At 39.0% G+C, this 20,804-nt stretch overlaps 1 long non-coding RNA gene across 1 annotated transcript in view; it reads left to right on the top strand.

Moving 5' to 3' along the window:
- The first annotated feature begins 7,954 nt into the window (after positions 1-7,954).
- LOC138405163 (uncharacterized) overlaps positions 7,955-20,804 on the top strand; it is a 97,818-nt gene continuing 84,968 nt past the window's right edge. Inside the window, exon 1 of the long non-coding RNA XR_011238845.1 lies at positions 7,955-8,400. This is a non-coding gene — a long non-coding RNA (uncharacterized lncRNA). The remainder of the gene's footprint in view (positions 8,401-20,804) is intronic.

The following is a 20,804-nucleotide window of genomic DNA, read 5'->3' as shown; positions in this document are numbered from 1 at the left end:
TCTACCTCCATTCAATCTCTGCTCCCCAACCCAATGAACAGAAATTCAGACCCATGGCTATCTTAAATCCTGAAAGGCATCAAAACTTTCTTTTTCATTTACGTTTTCATCATCCCACCAATTTTGCATTAAAGGCGGTATAAAAGTAATGGTGTCATATATATATATATATATATATATATATATTTATATATATATATATATATTTCTTTTTTCTTGCACAAATAAGAACCTGAAATCTGTCGTATGTGCTGTGTCATTGTGACGCATTAGACCCATGAAATAGATCCATGCTTCACTTTGCCTCTCGCTATTAAATGTCTGGTTGATTATCAATATTATTATAATAGAAGAGCCAGCAGCCGTTGTGTACAGAGATGCCAGTGTTCCATTTTATGGTCTCTCCTTCTGAACAGACAGAACAATCTCTAAAATAATAATCTAAATAATCTAAAATACAGCGTCGCCAATTTATCTAGATAGATAGATAGACAGATAGATAGATAGATAGATAGATAGATAGATTGAAAATGCATTTTGTGGAAGCAGTCAAATGTGCTATAGTTGAAACTATTCCTAAATATACAGCTTTAATCTTGAAATTTCAAGTATACTGTCCACATTTTGACTTTATTCTCAAAGTGCAAAATGAAAAGAATAAATCTTTCTTTTCTCGTATTTGTTCTTTGAATGGCCCTGATACTCTACTGTGTTAAGGTCCAGTAAACATAATATTAATACAATTGGAGATCTTGTATACAAAACCTACAGGTATCAGATGAGCTTATGTTTTATATTTTATAAACCAGGCCAATATGGACACCATTACACCTTGTTCACTGTTGCATGCTCAACATTAGACTTTTCATTTTGATCTTTTTCCTTACGTACGATTCCATACCTTGATGGCCATTGATTTTGAGTTAAGAGGTTAATCTCCCCTTTTTTTAGGTCAAGTATGCTCTGTAGTCTTTTATTTGCACATATAAGTTATGTGCTTGTTCTTCAGGTTGATCTTACTTTTAAATATGTCCATTGGAACAACTCAAATAAAACAAATGTATTCATTATTTATTAAATAAATGATTTGAGGTGATCTATATTTTGCTGAGTTTGCTTTAAGTACAGAGTGGGAGAGGTTGTTTCAGGAACTTTATCAGTATTTCCGAAATGCTCTCAATTACGGGATTTGTTTGATAGCCAAGTGTGAAAGTATTGTTTCATCACTGTGGCAATTGAAGAGGCCACCGGGGTCTCCCAAACACAGCCAGAGACAATCCATTGTTTTTTTTAACATTTTATTTTGTTCACCAGGGGCATTACAAACTCAAACACTAAACATAAATTGTCCGACATATAATCTTTTCAGGTTTCTCGGCTCTGCTCAGTTCTGTCTATGTTTCTCTGTGTTTCTCTCACGTCCGTTCTCTGGCATGTGTCTCACTCCGTCTGTTGGAATTATTAGTGTGTCCTTTCCCAAGTTCAAAGTAGATTAGACAAGGTACAGTCTGTCCAGTGTCTCACCCAGGAAACTGTGATGTTGAGTGATTCTATAGCTGAAAATTATATGTATGTAAAGCCACTAACAAAAAGAAACAAGTTCATAAGAGCTGCAGTCATGACGGACTTCTCTACATCAGAAGAAAATCTTTTAAGTCAGCAAAACGCTGCATATTCACTGACAGTCTGTGTGTGGTTAACTAGATACAGATTTTATATTTGCGAAGTTGGCTGTTTGAAGCAAATCAAAACAGATTGCAAATGCACCCTAGTGATTAAATTTCCACAAAATAAGGCTTTTTGTGTTTTCTCTTGAACACAACATTAAGACAAGCGCTGATGCAATTGCAAATTGGAATTGAGATGAGGCTGATGAAGTGCTTTGATACTGAGTGTCAGCGATGATGAACAATGAAGAATGAAGAGCGCTGAAGAGTGTGGCTCAAGCACTGACAGCTTAAGAGGGCTTTGTTTCTGCAAAGGACGCAGTGGGAATATGTTGCAGGGCATAAATATATCACATGTGAGTGACGCAAAACAAGATAGGTGCAGCTTCTGAAAAGGTTTTTCAGGGATATTTTTACATCTTTATTACATATAAAGGGAAAAGGACAAGAGATAAAAAGATGCAATAAGGTTCCCAACCAGACAGCAACCAACAGTTTAATGGCATGCGTTTTAAATCCTCTAGCCCTGACGGCGCCATCGGAAGAATAAACTTGAGGAGAAATAGAAGAAAGGTTCCACAGAGGACAGTAAAGACGCTCTTTGTTACTTCAGCAGTGACAACGCATAAAAATACTTCAGGGTGCTACAATGCACACCCATCGACAAACCAATCAACCTATAGGTAGATACAGCAGAGATGCAGTGATGATGTCAGGATAATGGTCGGACCATGGTCCGAAGTCTTCATGTGTGAAAACGCCCTCCCTGAGCAAATCATTTCTTTAAAAAACTCAGGATAAGACTACAAATGAATAAACAGAAAAGAAAACAACAGGGAGATGCATGAATACAAAGCGAAAGAAGCCCATCTGGTTTGAACAGCCAAACTAGAAGAAAAAATAATACCTATCGCAAAACAAAAGGCTACAGCAACTAAGGAGCTGGATAAACAAAGAAAAACAGGAGACAAAAGGCAAAACAGCAGCTGGGAGAACTGCAATAGAGAAGACATTCACCACCAACGTGAGGAGCATGTCAACTCATTCATCCAAGAAACACAGATATAACTGCTACTTGTAGATTATATTGCTTCAATACATACACAACAGATGATCACTTAAAAACACTGATTTCATATCCACCATCTCATTACAGCCATGTCCCACCTGGAGTCTTTCAAAACCTGTTTTCATATTTTACAGCAATGAAAAGCTATTCTGACACAGATTTGAAAATTGCTGGAGCTGTACATGTAATTTGTCTCAACATGAATCCTTGATTTGTTTTTGTCAAAGTGAGGAAACTTTTACAATAACATCAATCAAAGCAGTTCACTCACCTCTACTTTATTAATATTCCATGGTGCCAGATATGAGTGCGTCATTTCCAGAGTGATTATGATTCTGTGTCAGGGCACAGGAATCACCTCCCATCGTTTTACCGAACTGTTCAGCTTGTAAAAATTTGACTATTTGTCAAATAAGATGATAAAGAGGCACTGTTTCCTTAATACTCGCTTTGGCTTTTTTTTGGTATTTGGCATTTTCCATGTGAAAAATGTAAAAACAATGCAGAAATGTGTTACACAGAACCAGAAATAATTTGTACTTAATTGACAGTGTGTCTGCCTTTTCACCTACTTCAGGAGCAGGGGCTGAAAGGTACAAAGGATTATAATGATCAGAATAAATAAAAACATGGGGGAGGAAGATTGTTTGGTTTTGCATTTCGAGACTAAAGTTGAAATATTGAGAATAAAATCAACCCTTCTGGTCCATTGAATCCACTAAGAGGAGTGAACAGAAAGCTTTTGGTACAATATTGGTACAATATTTCTAACACTGTGTTTATGGCTGAAAGAGAAATCATTTCCTTGTCAAAAAACCCAAAACGGTTCCACCAATTCATCTACACAATGTATTTAGCTGAGGCTGTCAAATGTGGACATATTCTAGAATGATTAACTTTTTCCTCAGGATTTTGGTCTCAGTCTTAAGAAAATTAGAATCAAAAATGTATTTAAATTAAAAAAATAAAATATAACCTCTTCTCATTTTATCTTCCACACAAAGGTCCAGTAAACATAGTTTTCCAAGTGGAAATCTTGTATACAAAACATTTCTTTCTTTTCTACAGTTGGACATGCACTTAGTTTATGATCAGCTTTAAATCTTCATTGTATGCCATATGTTGTACTCACAGTATCAGGCAAGAAGGTATACTGTGTAGTAAAAACCTTAAAAACCTTAATTAACTTTTGAATACTTTCATAAAAGTTTATTCTTGACCTTAGAAAAGACAGTAATATTATATATCCCACATTATGCACATGGGTTCAGTGGCTGTTAGGATTTCGTCAGTAGAGCTTTCAAGAGACTTCTGATCAGTCTACTGGACAAAAGCCCTCTGATCATGAGGACCTTGTGTTTCGGCTAAGGGTTCAGAAAAAAGCTATCGGATCTGGAGGTGGTATTTTTCGTTTTGTCTTTTGTGGTAAAGTCAACCCTGTCTCTTAGAATTTACTGTATGAGTTTAAAGTATATCCAACTAATATGTTTTAATAAATGTAATTATATTATCTTGCAAATAAATGATATCATTCCATTATGATGTCCAGGTAGTAATTGAAAACATTTTGGGCACTTACATTAATATTATTAATACCCTTTTCTTTTTTAAAAACACATCAAGGTAAATGCTATCAACAAAGCCGCAAGCTCTGCCACAACAGCAAATATATTGCCTCTGTCTCCAAGCAGTAAGTCAAAGAGACATTGAGTGGAGGTAAATATACACATTGAAATGCTTGTTTTGCAGATTCATTTTATTTCAGAAATGTTCCTTGCATTAGGCCATGCATTGAGATGTATTGTCCAATCATCACAGATGGTTGATTTGAGTCAACAGAGACTCCACCGGAACCTCAGCTGCAGCCTCCCTGTGCTTTTACAGTTTGCTTTATAGCATTCTGCAGCTCGCTTCCTACCTCAGTCCCAGACCTGCCAGCTTAATGCTGGGTAAGGAAACTCCAAATGGCTGATGGGATATCTTTGGAGGTTTTATTGGAGTTAGTGCTTGAGTGTGTGTAAATGGTTTTCCGTACACAGTGGTAAGTGAGGCAGCATCAGAGAGCTGTCACCAATGTGATGGATGGCTCGGTAATGCACGTCGATCCAGCCGCACTGGCCGGTCGTTACTCATTTCAACTGACCAGTCTGCATTCTGGAGGAGAACCTGGGGAGGTGAAGCAGGAGCGGGAGAAGAAAAAAGACGAGGCTGCTGGAACAGGTAACAAAGCACAGTCCATCCATTTTTCTCACTCAATCCCCAGTGAACCTGTCCACACTGCAGCACAGACAGTCTTGGAAAAAGTTCAAAGAGGATGGAGATTTGACTGATGAACAATAGACTGAAATGCTTAGGTGGTGAGTACCAGAGCCCCCGCATGATCAGCTCCTATTAATCATATGAGACCAGGGGTTAATGCTGCACGCAAGTAATGAGGTATTATCCATTACATGTTGATTATGTCAGCAGAAACAAGTGTGTGTCTGTGTGCAGAGCAGAATCCCTTGAATCTGATGTTCTTTCAAACCTGCTCCTCAGCAAATCCCTCCATCCTCACCACCACAGTCTATGGTTGTCTCTGACAAATCCAAAGGTCACTTGTGCACGGTCATATCTATTGATATTAATGCGGATTGAACTCTGAGGGGAGGAGCCTCTCTAAAGCACGACTGGCACCCTAAGCTCTTGATATGTGACATTTCAAAAATTGGCAATCATTTTGCCAAGACCTTCTGTCAGGTACACATGCAAGTCTTTATACCTATTATATGCCAAGACCTTTTCTGGACTGCATGTCTTTTTGCTCTGTCTCTCCGTAGGGACAGTTAAGTATCCATACTCTGCTGTAGACTGAGCAACAGTTTGTTTAAACAGAGGCACCCCGGCTCTTCTTAATATTTTATTTAGAAGTCAGAGGTCACACTTATAGTTTGAATTTAGTTATTATTTCTCCCCAGTTTGGCAATTTTGGGAGCTCATGTTTTTAGGAGTGAGTAAAAAAGTGAAACAGTGCCCAAAGGGACCAGTTCAATTTAGAAATGTTTTGCTTTTACAACAAGATCTTTCACAGCAGTAGATGGACCTTAAGTTACTTGTTTAAGAATTAAAGACTCACGCTGATGATGTGCGGATTGCAGTTATACCTGCTGGGTGCGTCATTAAGTCGCCTTAATCTTTTAGGATCTCTAAATTGGATCTCTTAGGATCTCTAAATTGGAGAAAAGAATTCCTTCAGATGGGTGAGGAGTGGATGAGTCAAACATACGTGCAGTTCAGGATGACGTCAGAGCCGAACCGCGCATCTCTTACTGACACACAATAAAACACTATTGTTTATTTGTTTGGTTTTAATATGTGATCCCTGGACTCTTTAAAAAGAGGTAGATTGTTGAAATTAATTGAAAGTGGGTCACAGAGGCCTGAGTTCAATCATGGAGAGTCTCCTTTCCAAATTCACGATTGTTTTGACATTTTTTAGGAAAGTATGTTCTAATCTGCTCCCCTAAGCATCCATTTAAATCCCTTACAGGACACTGGCCTCTGCCATAAACCTGGTTCAGCACATGCTACCTTTGAAAATGGGCTTTATTATGTGCTGACAATCTCATTAAATGTAACATGGCAGTTGTTTTTTAATTAATGGTTGTAATGACCATTGGTTCCTCATTACATGGTGCCAGGTGGGTGAAAAGTTTCTGTATTCATGCTACTTAAATACTGAAGTCAATGAAAACATTATTCTTTGTTTAATTGTCTCAAAGATGTATGAAAAGACATGTCTTCCTCCTCATATCAAGAAATAATTGCAACCATCTTGCACATCTGTCTGAGTCTGTACAATAGATACACTGGCTTGACCAATCACAAGTCAGTCTCAGATGTCACTCATGATGCTTCACTGAGTTTTTTTTTTTTTTTTTGTCTAATTATAAACAAACTTACCAGCAAAAGTAGTTATTGAATAAATATCAGCATGGAAACGACTACATAAAATGTCCGAAACCATCTTTGATTTTTTTATTTGGTCCAAATCAGTTCTGTTAATTTATGACCCATACTGCAGCCAGCCACCAGGTGGCGATCAAGATACTTCAGCTTTACTCTTGGGCAGCTGTCACGTCATCCATCGGTATATGTAGTATATGATTTGTACTAGCAAGTCTTACTGAAAGAAAGGTAAAATTACTCAAGCAACACAATGACTAATGCACAAAAAACTGAAAAGCAGAGGCCATGGGGTCCGTCGTGAAAAGACAGTCTCCCTCCCAAATTCGTGATTGTTTCGTGAAGGCCTCATTGCTCTGACTTCTTTAAAGTAAAAATGGATGTAACATTGATAAAGCAGAGGACAGCCCTTTAACTCTGCAGCCGTCCCTCCTCACTGAGGATCTTCCCTCGGGCCCTGTGACAGTTCCCCTGACCTTCTAGACCCCTGCCATGAGGGACTGTGTCTTTTAAAGTGGCTCAGGTTTGGGTTTTGTTCTACAAACACAGGAGGGACAGCCATCACAGTCATTTTCATATGGTAGGATAATAAAAACAAAATTATGATTATCATGAATAATATTGAAAACGTTTATACAGTATATATATATATATATATATAATTTTTTATATATACATTTCTTTAAACTAAAGACATATAAAGATGGATGACAAGTCTCCAGTTACTTCCGCTTGTATATAACTGAAGCTAAAATATTTTGGATAGTATTGCCATGTTTAGAGCCAGAGCCTGTGCAGGAGAGATTGTGGAGTGTAGTCACGGTATCGATGTCCCACCGATACACATGCTCAACCAATCATGAGTCAGTCTCAGCTTGAACTTAGTGTGATAAGTGTGGTAATTTTACTGTCACGTAAAATGACATAATCTATCTTTAGGGAAAAAAAAAAAACTTTATATAACATGAGCATGTTCCATGTCCCCTTTACTAACATTGCAGGGACCTGCACTGCAGTCAGCCACCAGGGGGCAAAAGTCATGTCCATCTTTCTAGTCTAAGAGTGAAACACTAAAATACTTATTGTTATTAGATTGAGGAAACCACAGGATATTAAGATCAGCCATGTACAGTCTACTAAAGGGAACGTGGTTTAATAATGCTTCAGATAACACATTTGTAGTTTTAATGACATGTGTCCACATTGTGCTGAAGGACAACTGTCAATAAAGCTTTTTCATGGTGGCCATTTTGAGGTGAATCAGCAGGTGAACACAGGTGGTGATCAGTGTATCACCTGTGTTCACCTGTCAAGATGGCTGCTGAGAAAACTACCTGCAGTCAGGACACCAGCAGAGGATTATCTCTCTACTAATGGAACTGTTTGCATTTGTGATGGTAAATCACCTTCAAGTTGTTTCCCAAAAGCCCAAACAACCAGAAGATGAAGCGACATTTTGTGTTGCTAATGTTTTCTTTGCATTACCACAGTTTCTGTCAGCCGACAGTTATCCAGGATGTATTTATGGAGTTTGGGAGAAAGAAAAGTTGCTCTGAATATACCTCGGGACATGAAATGCATATTTGTTGGACAAGAAACAAACTAAAACATCACAAAACTATTGTGTGGAAGACATTTAGTCCAGTGGGGACTCTTTGATGTGGATATTGGACACTGTGGACATTGTCTTCGGTCGGGGCTCTTCTTCGTCAGATACTGGTAGGTATTGACTCAACACACCTCATCCTCCTCTTTCTCTCCCTGCTTAAACTGAGGCTGCACTGCTGTCAACTTTGCTTTGTTTGTTTACTTGAATAATATTTCTTAAATCTGCCATGTTTGCCTGGATTAAGTTTGTTTTATGTTGTCTAAACAGCAGCAGGGACGGGATTTGTGCCAACTTCAAGCTGTTAACAGTCAAAAGAACTTAAAAATTACCATGCAATTGTTTTTGTCGCCTTGTCAACGGTCTCTATGGTTGATTACCTTTTAGCAGTTTTATTTGTTAGTAATTGGTTCGATTTTTTTAAAATGAATACTGCTCACAGATTATTAGTATGGTCCATATTTAACCTGTGTATAAGTCATGTTTTTGATACATGCAGAGAGTGGATTATGAGGTCATCTCTGACTGAATATGGTGTGGTTCCAAATACACTGTTGCAGACTGCATCCAAATTAAATGTTAATTGCAATTTCTATGTCAGGAACATATCAAACATATACAGTACCTCACAACACATGTAAAGTCATCCTGCAGTTGAAAAAAAGAACTGTATTTGTATTCCAGCTCCATATATTTAACATTTCAACAGGCTGCCATTGCTTCTAATGTAACCAGTAGAGTCTAGTGCGTGGGCCGGACCATGATTGTCTTTGGAGGGGATCTCCATTTATTCTGACAAAGAGCCAAATTAGAAAATTCTCTAGTCAGCTGTGGACACAAGTGAAGCCCTTCTCCCATGGAGTATGGTGAGGAAATATTAACCATTGTCCTGGCTCAAAGTTAGCTGCAGCGTTTTATTGGTATTCTGGAATACGGTGCGCCTGCTGTACAGTGTGGATCTGAGAGGGGCAGACTGACCCACAAGGACAGGGAGACAGTAAGACAGTGGAGAGAGAGGCTGATAAGCCTGTATCCAGATTGTAACTGTGATCAGAGGGTACAGACATTGTGATTTACATTCACAGAGCTTTGAAATCTGGAAGTGGGCGTCCAGAGTAAGGGGCACTGAAAGGTGTGATGAGTTTAACATCAAGAAGGGGGAAAGAGGAAGAAAGGGGCACACAGGTACATGGACAAGTGTAACACAAATGTGGTATCTGTGTGTACCTGAAGGTAACACGATGGCAACACCAGAGTCCATGTGGCAATGACAATGATTCAAGTGTTATTTGTCCTGCTCTGACAGCGAAATCATATATGGCAATGGAAGTGTGTACACACACACACACACACACACACACACACACACACACACACACAGTCCTGAGTGGAGGCCAACTCAGCCAATATCATTCAAACTAACTATGTGGCTTTATGAGGATTGTGCCTCCAATGATATCTTTTATGTAATGACAGTAGCGTGCAAAAAATAAGCTGTGTGTGACATACTTTATTTCCAAGGCTTTCCTATGGTCCCCCCCCCCCCCCCCTATCTTTATTCAAGAGTGTGGTCTCCCAGTTCGAGTACATGACTTGTTGAATTTATGTTCAGATTCTTGAGCGTGCAACAATGCGAGCAACAATATATCAAGCACACAGTTTGAGCAGAAGCAGAGCAAATTTAAGTGCAAACAGGAGCTATTTTAGTGCAAGGGCAGGGTTTTGATGAAAAGTAATGCACAATCTGGACATAAATTCAACGAGTCATGCGCTCGAACTGAAAGACCACACTCTTGAATAAAGATAGGAAAAAACCTCCATAGCCTTCACAAATGGTTTTCATTGTGGGGGAAATGTCTGTTGATTTAAGTGCAAGGTCAACACTGGTCTTTCTGAAAATTAAATTCAGCACCTGTAGATGGTCGCTCGACCCATTCAAATACATGAGATGCACAGATGAGCACAGGGAAAAGGAAATATCAATGTTTTATACCTGCTGGTTGGGTCACATCTTATCTAATGCTAAACCAATGCTATAAGTTGCATGCTGTTTTCACCTTGAGACGCTACTGGGTGTCTCCCTGGCCATCTTATCTTGTCCTGTCCTTGGACATTGAGCTGATAAGTTGTCTTCTGCATGTTATACTTCTCACATAAGAAGTGAGGGATAAGTTTGGTCAAAGTAATTTAGCAGAATACATCAAATGTATGTTTTCATTACATTTCAGCATTCATATGGCGTATTTTTTTCCTGTACTCTAAGGAGGGTGAATTCAGTACTACTACAGACCTGATATATACTGTGATTCTTAAGTATTGTAAATCAATATTGCCTTCTATTGTGATTTTGGTTAGTTTTTTATCATTAGACCATGGGAAAATGTTGAATCATACCCTTCTAAAGACTATATCATCAGTTATATTTTCACAAACAAAGCGCATCACATGTCTCTCAGTTAAATTTATATTTAGGCTGCTCATCGATAAATAGGGGGGGAAATAAGAAATAGAAATGGGACTATATTAGATAATTTAGGATTATAACAAAAGATTTTAGGTTATAATATCTTGTGTCCTGCGAATGAAAGGACTCATGTCAGAAGCTTTGTCTGTACAACCACCAGAAGTTTAGAGGTCTGCAATGTTGGCTCCAGTGAGACTTTTTTGTACTGCTGTTTCCAGAACTGCAGTTGCCAGTACCCCTGGGGTAAAATGCTGCTTTCCACAATGCTGCAAGTGTAAATAAGTGTGTGTTTGATTAACAATTATGTGATGACAAGAATAACAGCAACACATTACTGATGTAGGGCATATATGGCCTGGGCATGGTACGGTATGGTAGACCTATAGTGCCTTTCAGTCTTCTTTAAAGAAGGGACCAAGTTATGATTGGAATTATTGGAGTGATTAAAGTGATGTAGACTTTTCATTTTAGACCAGTGGTGTTGTACATATGATTTTGATTCAGTCAAAAGTTTTGGTCTTTTGAGCTGTTGGCATATTGTATCCCACTCTTGGGCTAAAGGTCGGCATACTCCTGATACTAGCAATTGCAACATATATTTTTTAAATAAACTGAAAATGTCTAGTAGCTGTCTTGAAATAAAAAATATATTATTGTGTATATATATAATAGTGTTCTTCAATTGTATAGAAGCAATGTGTAGGGGGCAGGTAAGACCTTCCTCTTTCAAAACAGTAATTGTTTTCTTTGAGGAGGAGGTGGAGTTGAATGAAAGAGACTGTGTCCTCCCCACTCATAAGACTGACTCTTCCCATCTCTAGTAAATCATTACTGCTGTACCAGCAGGTAACATCTTCATATGCTGTTTTTAAATAACCTTCATTCTTTTACTCAGATGACACCCAATTATGTCACTCCTGATACATAGACACATCCTGCACTTTGCATATTCAGCGATTGTGCCTTTTGTTAATGAATGTAATAAATGAGATGCTCTGTTTTTGCCGCCTTCTCATGCTTTCGTTGAGCTGACATTCCTGTGCTGTAAGGTGATCATAAGCATCTTCTCCACACTGCTCTCTACACCTCTTTTTATCCCTTTATCTCCAGTCCCTCCACATGCTGGATGAAAAATTGGGAAAGGTTCATGAGCTGCAGAGGAGGCGAGGAGTGTCCTCCCTCGGTCTGTCACTAATGCTTCATTAGATACTTGGCAGGGCCATTCATCGCTGTTATCGCCTGGCCGCAACGTGCCCCAGTGCTACCTACTCCTCACACACACAATCTCAGATGCATGTGTTTTTGCACATTCACGTAATGCAGTTATGTGCAGAACACCTCTTTGTATGCAAAAATGTACAGCCACATGATTACGCCTTCATTCCATCATTGTCCATTCAGCACTTCTGATCATTTCACCTGCTCCATAAATCTTTCTGTAATTCCTGTTTGTGGGTGTCTCCTTCCTCTGCAATCCCTCATAAGAGTAATTGTTCAGCCTGGAAACAGTCATGGGTTTGTGAGCACTGGAACATATGGATATTCACTTTGGTGGAGTAAGGCAGTTTAACCACATAGTCACACAGAGTCACACATACTATCATCAACCTATCGGGTATAGGCGTTGATTAATCCCTTTGCTGGTGGCACTGGAGAGGACTGTTCCACTACCAGATTTCAGTGGTTCTGTACATTGATTAAGCAATTTCTCTGATTAGGAGATAAATAAAGCAAAGTTAAGCTGCTCCCCTTGACATCCATTTAAATCCCTTGCAGAGAACTGGCCTGTGCTATAAACCACTGGTTCAGCACATGCTACATTTGAAAAGTGGCTTCATTACGTGTGCAAAGCACGTGTTGTTCACCAGAGAAGTGCGAGCTTTGTGATTACAGTCTGTTTATGTTTTCATGTTGCATATTTTTATATTCTAGCTGAAAACTTTTTTCTTTGGCCTTCCCACATCTTTTGATGAGTGTAGTCTGTAGCCATGTATTCAATTCTATCCTTTTAATTTGATAGCTTGGTTTGCCATGGAACCGGCTCCTTAAGTATTGGCTGCAAACCCAAGGAAGTTACTGTGCCTGGTCACAAAACTTTCTGCCACCCACACCCATAAACCATGTTCTTTCTTTTTTTAAACATATTTTTTTTCATTTGTATTCAAGCAGCTTAAACAAGTGTGATGTGACATGTGGATTAATATCTTTTGAGATGCTAGTTTGTGGATTATATTACCTATGGACATGCTACACAGACATGCAGGAAGAAGCTTGATATTGATCATTTTTATATACAAATAAGTCAATTGTCCAAAACTTTTCCTTTACGTTTAAACACAGTAAAACTGTAGCAAAGGAAATCTGCAGCATTTCTGTAAATGTTTTCTTTCTCTTTAATTGTTTGGTTTTAGAGGGTTTCTTCTGTTTTATAAGAAACTCCAGACTAGTTGTTGAAGTCGGCAAAACTTGGTACATTTATCTAAATATTTTTAGGCATTTTTCAGCTTCAGTGTGTGTAAGTGCCAGTACACAGTGAAGTTTGGGAACAGGAGGAAGTTGAATGTGAGGACATGTAGTCACAGTGGATAATTGGCAGGTTCAGCTCAGCCTTGCTTTGCTATAGGTGTGCAGCTTATTATATGAACTTTTGAAGAAGTCACAGCTCCAGAGTGCAGGGTTTTGGTGCTTCACTTTCAAGGGTTCATATTTTCCTGTTGATGAAGTTTCTGAAGTGACAGTCTCACCTTCGTTCAGCCATGGTGACTGCTCCTAAGTGTCAAAGATACTGTTTTATGCAGACTGGGATAATGGTATAGATACACCCGGCATGAAGTCTAAACCAATCCCGTCACTTCTCCACCACATCCCCTGGTTGGCTTAATGTGTCCTTCCTCTGCTGCTGTGCGACTTTCCTTGACAGCTCCATATTTCAGCTCCACGGGCATCCCACTCTCCACCCTGCAAGGTTACAGAACGGCGGTATGGCCTCCAAACTTTTATTTATTTTCAATTCCTCATAATACTCCCAGTGCAAGCCATTCAGCATATCTGCAGGAGAACACGGGACTACTCTATAAAGCCAGATGAGATGGGTGGACAACAGTGATAACAAGTGTTGTATATTCTGCAACACAGACTAAAAGCTCCACATAAATATTAACATCCATGACTTAATCGTATGTTCAAACATGAATGTTAATGATCCATGTCAAAAGAATGACATGTAACATTATATAAGGCCCAATTCATTCATGATATGTGTGAAGTATCCTCCAGGTAAAGGTAGCAAGGGAGTGCTATACTGTACACTAATAAGATTCTACAGCCTAGCTGACTGTGGCAGTAACAATGGCTCCTTGCAAGAGGGAAATGATTTGCAGCAGTGTGCAAGGAAAAAATATGGCCAGATTGATCACTATGTGATACATTGATCTGTATGCAGATGGCTTATTGATCCATGTTCACACAGCGTGGCTGTATTTTAGGTATTTCCCTCAGACCACCACTCAATTAGCACAGTTGCTTTGTCTAATCAAAAAGAATGATAGTACAGGAGCTCAGTTACGTCATTTTGTGAGGCACAATGAGAAACCATCGATCTCTAGTTCATTTGAGTGGGCACACATTTAGTGAGGTGTTTGTCATGAGGTACAAGTGGGAACCTTATAATTCACATTCAATGTATGAGCTTTGTGCAGAGAAGTCAGGGGTCAGTTCACCTAAAGGAATATTCCCCCTGCAGATAGTTCTGGTTTTCTTGGCTTAGATTTTTTCCAAGACTTCTGACTTCTGAGATTTGGTGATTTCACAGCATTGAAAAAATACATTAGATGGTTTAATCAACCTGAAACCTGAACATGAACACAGTATATGTGACACACTATTAGCCGGGACTACTTCGCTTGCTGGTGACTGGTCTAAAGGTTTTTCTAGTGCTTAATAAGTAATGATTATTTTATATAGCGAGAAAGAAGGTAGAGAGAGAAGCAACAAAGTTCTTTTGGGGGGATTTGTTTTGTGAAATTGTGTTGGCTCCATCAGCCTGCTGAAGCTATAGTTAGTGTTTATTGTGTTGGTTGTTATATTTCATATATAATGGAGCACTTTTCTGTTCCCTGGTTTTTATGCTCTGTCCAAACCAGTTCTCTTTTTGTTTGATGATTTTGTTTCACAAGAGCAATATCATTTAGATTTTTGAAAAAATGGAGAGTGGAGTGTGTGTGTGTGTGTGTGTGTGTGTGTGTGTGTGTGTGTGTGTGTGTGTGTGTGTGTGTGTGTGTGTGTGTGTGTGTGTGTGTGTGTGTGTGTGTGTGTGTGTGTGTGTGTGTGTGTGTGTGTGTGTGTGTGTGTGTGTGTGTGTGTTTTAGAAAGACGAATAGAGTGATGGATCTTTCTCTCTATAAAAGAAACAAGTTGATCACCATGTGTCTTTCTGTTAGGTAACAGTTAATTTTCATTAATAATCAAGTATAAAATGACAAACAGATACCAAGTAATGAATATATTAAACTGCCCAGATCTTTTTGTAAAAATGTTTAAATATCCTAAATTAAACTCCAGGATTCATCTTTACTTCATTAATTAATCTGTGTGATTTTAACATGAGTGCAAGCAGCTGAAACATCACGGAGGTGTAATTTATATCATCATAGGAGCTTTATTTCAAAACATTGTAAATCAAATTTGTATGTTTCCATCCAAACTACCTATGGTCACTTTTCTGTGACCGGACAGGTAAGTTTGATGAATTGACAGAAAATTAGGTGGATGGTGTTTTGTCACTATCCAATCAAAATGTCAACAAATGACAGAAATGGGCTGCTTTTCCATTGTTGACATAATGATTGATTGAATATCTTTGGGTTTTGAACTGGACAAAATAAAATTAAACATTGAACAGGACATTTAATGAAGTCAACTCGGGCTCAAACAATCAAATAGAAGATTGATTTATAATGAAAATAAGCCAACGAGGTGGACGACTTTTACTGAAACATTTGTAACGCTGTGCCTCTCTTTTATAACACAGACGTGGCCTGCAGATGTGAAGCACCATGCAAACCTCACCTGGTCTCTCCTTCCCTCTCTCTTAGTGCCCTTTCTCTGAATTCACAGCTTTTGGCCTTGGGGACCTGGGAAATTAATTAAATGTCTGAAAATGACAATGCTCTCTGTGCCACTTGCAGCTTCCTTTTTCTCAGGACCTTGGAGACGGCATGTTGATTTCCCCACAGTCTAATTCTCTTAAGCAATGTCTTCCTTGGACAGTTTTTTGGTTTTGGCTGAAGTGGGAGGAATGGAAGCGGAAAAATGAATGAGGTATGGTGGCACCAGGGATATGCAGAAACACCAGTGGTGATATTCGTGTGTGTGAGTGTGTGTGAGTGTGTGGGAGTGTGTGAGTGTGTGAGTGAGTGAGTGAATGAGTGAGTGAGTGCGTGCGTGCGTGCGTGTGTGCGTGCGTGCGCATTCGCGTGGATCTGTCAGCTACCACAGCTGTGATTGGGCGTCCATCTATTTACGGCATGTGCATGTGCCTGCTCCTACAGATGGTCCCTGTCAGTTGTGAAGGCTACTCATTAACTTTCTGCTCCATTCACATAGCGTTGCCTCCCCTTCCTGTTCTGTATTGAGTGGGATGTATTCAGTTCAGAGCGGAAGGTCACTCAATGGAGCAAAGCATCCTACAGAGATGTCATTAGCACATCATGCAGTTTGGACATGTATTACTGTCAATCTGAGATTACATGTATGTAAAGTAAACTAGATATGACAAATTGTATTAATAATCAGTGGATTCATTATTAAATTAAGTAATTATATTCTGATAAATCTCTTCAGGTTTTCTAAATAGCACGGAACTGTTCTCTGACCGGTAAATTACATTTTTTTGTTTAACAGCCTGCTATTGTATGGATGGATGGATACAAGACAATACAAAAGAAACATTATATTTTAGCTTTAAAATATTAAAAATGCTTTATCACAACTTTTCTTAATTGTTTGAGGAATGTGAGTGGAGAAGTCCAATGATCAAGGTCAAGAAGAGAATGTGAAAATTTGTTTTCAAATCAGACTTGATATATGACACAATATTTCATGTTGATATTTTTCCTCTATGATAACAAATTTGCTTGTGAAAGAGGTTTATACCTACCATCACTTTGTGACACATAAAGATGCAACTGAGTGTTACAGTTACAGTATTACAAACACTTAATCTATTTAATTGCATGTTTAATTTAACCATTAGGTCAACTTCAGAATTGGACAGTTCTGCAAAACCCCGGAAATGTTTAAACTAGGGCTGGACAATAAATTCAATATCACGATTATTTCAGACTTTTACCTCAATTACGACTAATGAACCATTCTTTTATTCAAGCACCACCCCCATCAGTTTCAGTTAATTGCCCAGCCCTAATTCAAACGTTGTTAAAAGTATCTCCACAAGATGTTAGACGAAGACCATCATTAAGTCAGGCACTTTAATTATGTAAAGTAAATCTCTATAATGGTAGGGAATAAAGGTACTTCAGTTGATTATGTGATGTGAGATCAGGTCTGCAAAATGAAAGCTAGACAGCTGGACATGCAACATTCACCACCACAACACACCTTTTTCATCACTACAATTCGGTGTGCTAATTCGGAAATCTGCACTGACAATTGCAGGTGAATCATTGTGTACATCAGAATTGTCCGATCTAAATCCCGGGGGAAAATGGGCTAACCAGTGCAATGTTCTGAGCTGCCTCACACCATGTCTACACGGGGGACGGAGCGTGAGCTGCATATGGGCAGAGCAGCAGCTCTGGTCCATTCAGGCACAGTGTTGAGCCCAACACAATCACTGTTATGTGTGTGAAATGCCGGAAAATACACTTGATTAGTCCGACTAACGGACGTGTCATTGTGTTTATGTGAGAGGAAGAAAGTGAGGGAGCAACAGCATCAGCAGGGCAAAGAGCACACAGCCCTACCATGAAGCAATGTTATAGAACATCAAATCTTTTATGTTGTATTTAGAAAAAATTGGTTCATTAGGAAACTATTGCAGCATTAATTAGACTGACAGATACTGGTATAGTATTAGAAAGCAGGTTATATTATGTATGTGTTAGAACAAACTTGGTGTACCCAAGTTACTTGAAGTTAGATGTATCCCAGTCTGACTCATCTTATTTCTAGGTGGCATCCTCATCACCCTCTACTTCTGCCCTATTAACTTTTTTGACTTTTCTTCCCCTTCGGAAACTCCAAGTGAGTCATCAACAAACTGGAAAAGGATCATGCAGTCACAGAGTAGATTCAAGTTTTTTGTGTTGGTTTTGCAGTGAATTAGTGGTTTCTCCCAATGACACGATTTAGCAGAGGCCCTGTTGCTGCCTCCTGGGCGTAGTGCTACCCAGGATGATTGTGATTGGTAACAGAAACACAAACAAGCCAGTGGGTTTGATTATCCCTGTAGCAGAATAATATGTGCAGCTAGACTGTTCTCCAGTGCTGACACAGCGATACACAGACAGGTCTGGTTATGTGAGCCTAGATTTACCCTGATAGAATCTGCCAAATTCAATAATAATTGCCACTTTGAGCATTTTATAAAGTTTGATCATCATCCATTGTGCAAGACTTACACTGCTCTAATACAGATCACACAGAGAAAATGAATTGAACAAGCTGCCTTTCTTTTCCGACAGAAATGTCACTAAAGGTGTTGGGAATTGCTTTGACTCCCTGAGCAGACAGGACAAAATGACAACTTTATCCTCACTCACAACAGCTGCAACAGCACAGCTCTTTTTTTCCCTTCTGTAAATGACCCCGACTTGAGTGCCTGCAATCACATCACTGAATACTTGGCAGCTCTGTCTGAACTGAAGAAGATTTCAGTCTTTCTCTAGGCCTGTAGTTAAACGAGAGCAGAACTCATTGTGGAGCTTTAAAGACACATTGATGAATGAGTTTAGGTGCCATGCAGTTTTCTAGAGGCAGAAATGATTCAAGCCTTCAGAAGCAGGTGAACATGCTGCTTATTTTTAATATATTCTTTTCAAATCTGTCCCAGAGAGAGAGCTTTACCGCCACTTTCACTTCAAGAATCTATTCAGTGGGCCAAATTGTCATCTAATGGTCTGACACCTGTTGACGGCCGTCCGAGGACATGAGCATGAACAGAAGCAGTGAGGCGTTGGCAGCACTGAGCGTTAATCTGAGAAAGCACTTTTGAAAACACACACATACACACTCTGGCTATTTGCCCAGCTTAGATGCTAAAAACATTTTTCTTTTGCATTTCTCTCCGAACATCAAGTGGAAATAAATTACATTTATGAGATAGCATTAAGGAAACCAAAATTGTAAACACTGCTATACATGACTTGTGTTGAAAGGTGATGGGGATTTTTCGCCGTTCTCTGACTCTTTATCACCTAAAACTCAAAAATGATTTAATCTGGAATATAATCATTAATATATAGCAAAACTGTACTCGAATGGAAACTCACAAGCATGTCCACACGTTTAAGCTGAAACAGATTTAATGATTTTTAGATTAATTTCTCATCTTGTGACATGTTAATCTTTTCACACTGAAATCAAAATGGCACGTTCATCAAAAATAACTCACTGCAAGCTGTTCATCAACATATCTCAATTTCAGGGGTAAACAGACCATATGATTAACCATTTGTTTCCTTAATTAACTCACAGCGACCCCAAGAAGACCTTTGAATAATTGCACTCAGCGTGTTTCAGTCATCAGTTGTCAGTTTGGAGAGAACATGTCAGTGTGTAATTGATACATTATGGGATCATTATGAAATCTCTGACCCTGTGTTCTGAGCTCCTCTCTTCTGCTGAGTGGCATTTTGAGTTGGGGGGGGGGGGCATTCTGCCTCTGCTGCACAGTTCTGTCATGTGTAACGTACCATGGGTGATGTTGGAAGTGACAACAGAAGACACATTAATATGTATGGCTTCACACCTTGGTTCCAAATGAACACAGAAAGTAAGCTGGCAGACATTGAAGCCCTATAACAATTTGAAACTATTTGAGGATGCCATGTCAAGCTTTTGTTGGAGGAACTCACAAATCTCACCTGCTTGGCATGTACTGGAAGAGAGTTCCTTATTTTCTACATCTCTGTAGAGGGTAATAGCATATTCTCCCTGTTTTACTCATTTGATATCTTAATTCCATATTGATGTAAATCAGTTAAATTTGAATTATGCTTAAGGGAGTATTCAGTATTGTTATGGAAGTTTTCTGGAAGCTGGTAAAAGCAGAACTCAGGCAGCAGCTGATGTCTTCTGATGGCAGAGGAATTGAATATAGACTTGATGCGTCAAGGAGACCAGAAGGTGGAACAATATGCAAACACTAACAGAGATACATGAGCAATTGTCACCCCCAAGTCTGAAGATGTCTCCCACAGCATCCCCAGATATCCTCCTCTACTTGCGTCACCCATTCTAACAGCACATCCATAAATGGCTAGAATTGCTGTCACTCTCTATGTTACATGTAGGTGTTCGCATCCTGTTGGATAGTAAAGTCAAAAGTATGCATTCCTAAATCCCATCTTGCCACTGGTGCAAAACACAAAAGATTTGGTGCCTCTCTGTTTAGGCCTCTGAATTGGCTAAGGAAGCCCTGACACTACAATTTACAGCTAGTTGGCCCTTCATCTATAACCTGACCTTGGGTATTACTGGGAGAGAAGGGAGTATGTGTGGAATTAAACAGCCATTGTTCTCCTAATGGTGTACAGATGTAATGTGTGAGGAAGTATTATTCAGCCTGTCTTAATGGCTTAATAACACATAATCTATGTTATCAAACACCAAAAGATGACAGAGGTTTAGTGAGGAACAATTTTACCATCAATCATTTTATCATCTGTCAGAATTGAAAATTGATTAATTTCTTCTTAAAGTAATCTAGCTTGGTTGAGCTGTGTTTAATAATATTGCTGGGTCATTGTTGTTGCTGTTGCAGCTCTACAGATGTCAGCTTTAAGTCATTGATAGACTAAGTTTCCTAATTGT

The sequence above is a fragment of the Paralichthys olivaceus genome, chromosome 16 (assembly GCF_024713975.1).
Source record: "Paralichthys olivaceus isolate ysfri-2021 chromosome 16, ASM2471397v2, whole genome shotgun sequence".
Taxonomy (NCBI): Eukaryota; Metazoa; Chordata; class Actinopteri; order Pleuronectiformes; family Paralichthyidae; genus Paralichthys; species Paralichthys olivaceus.
This window is presented reverse-complemented; position numbering and strand designations above follow the sequence as displayed.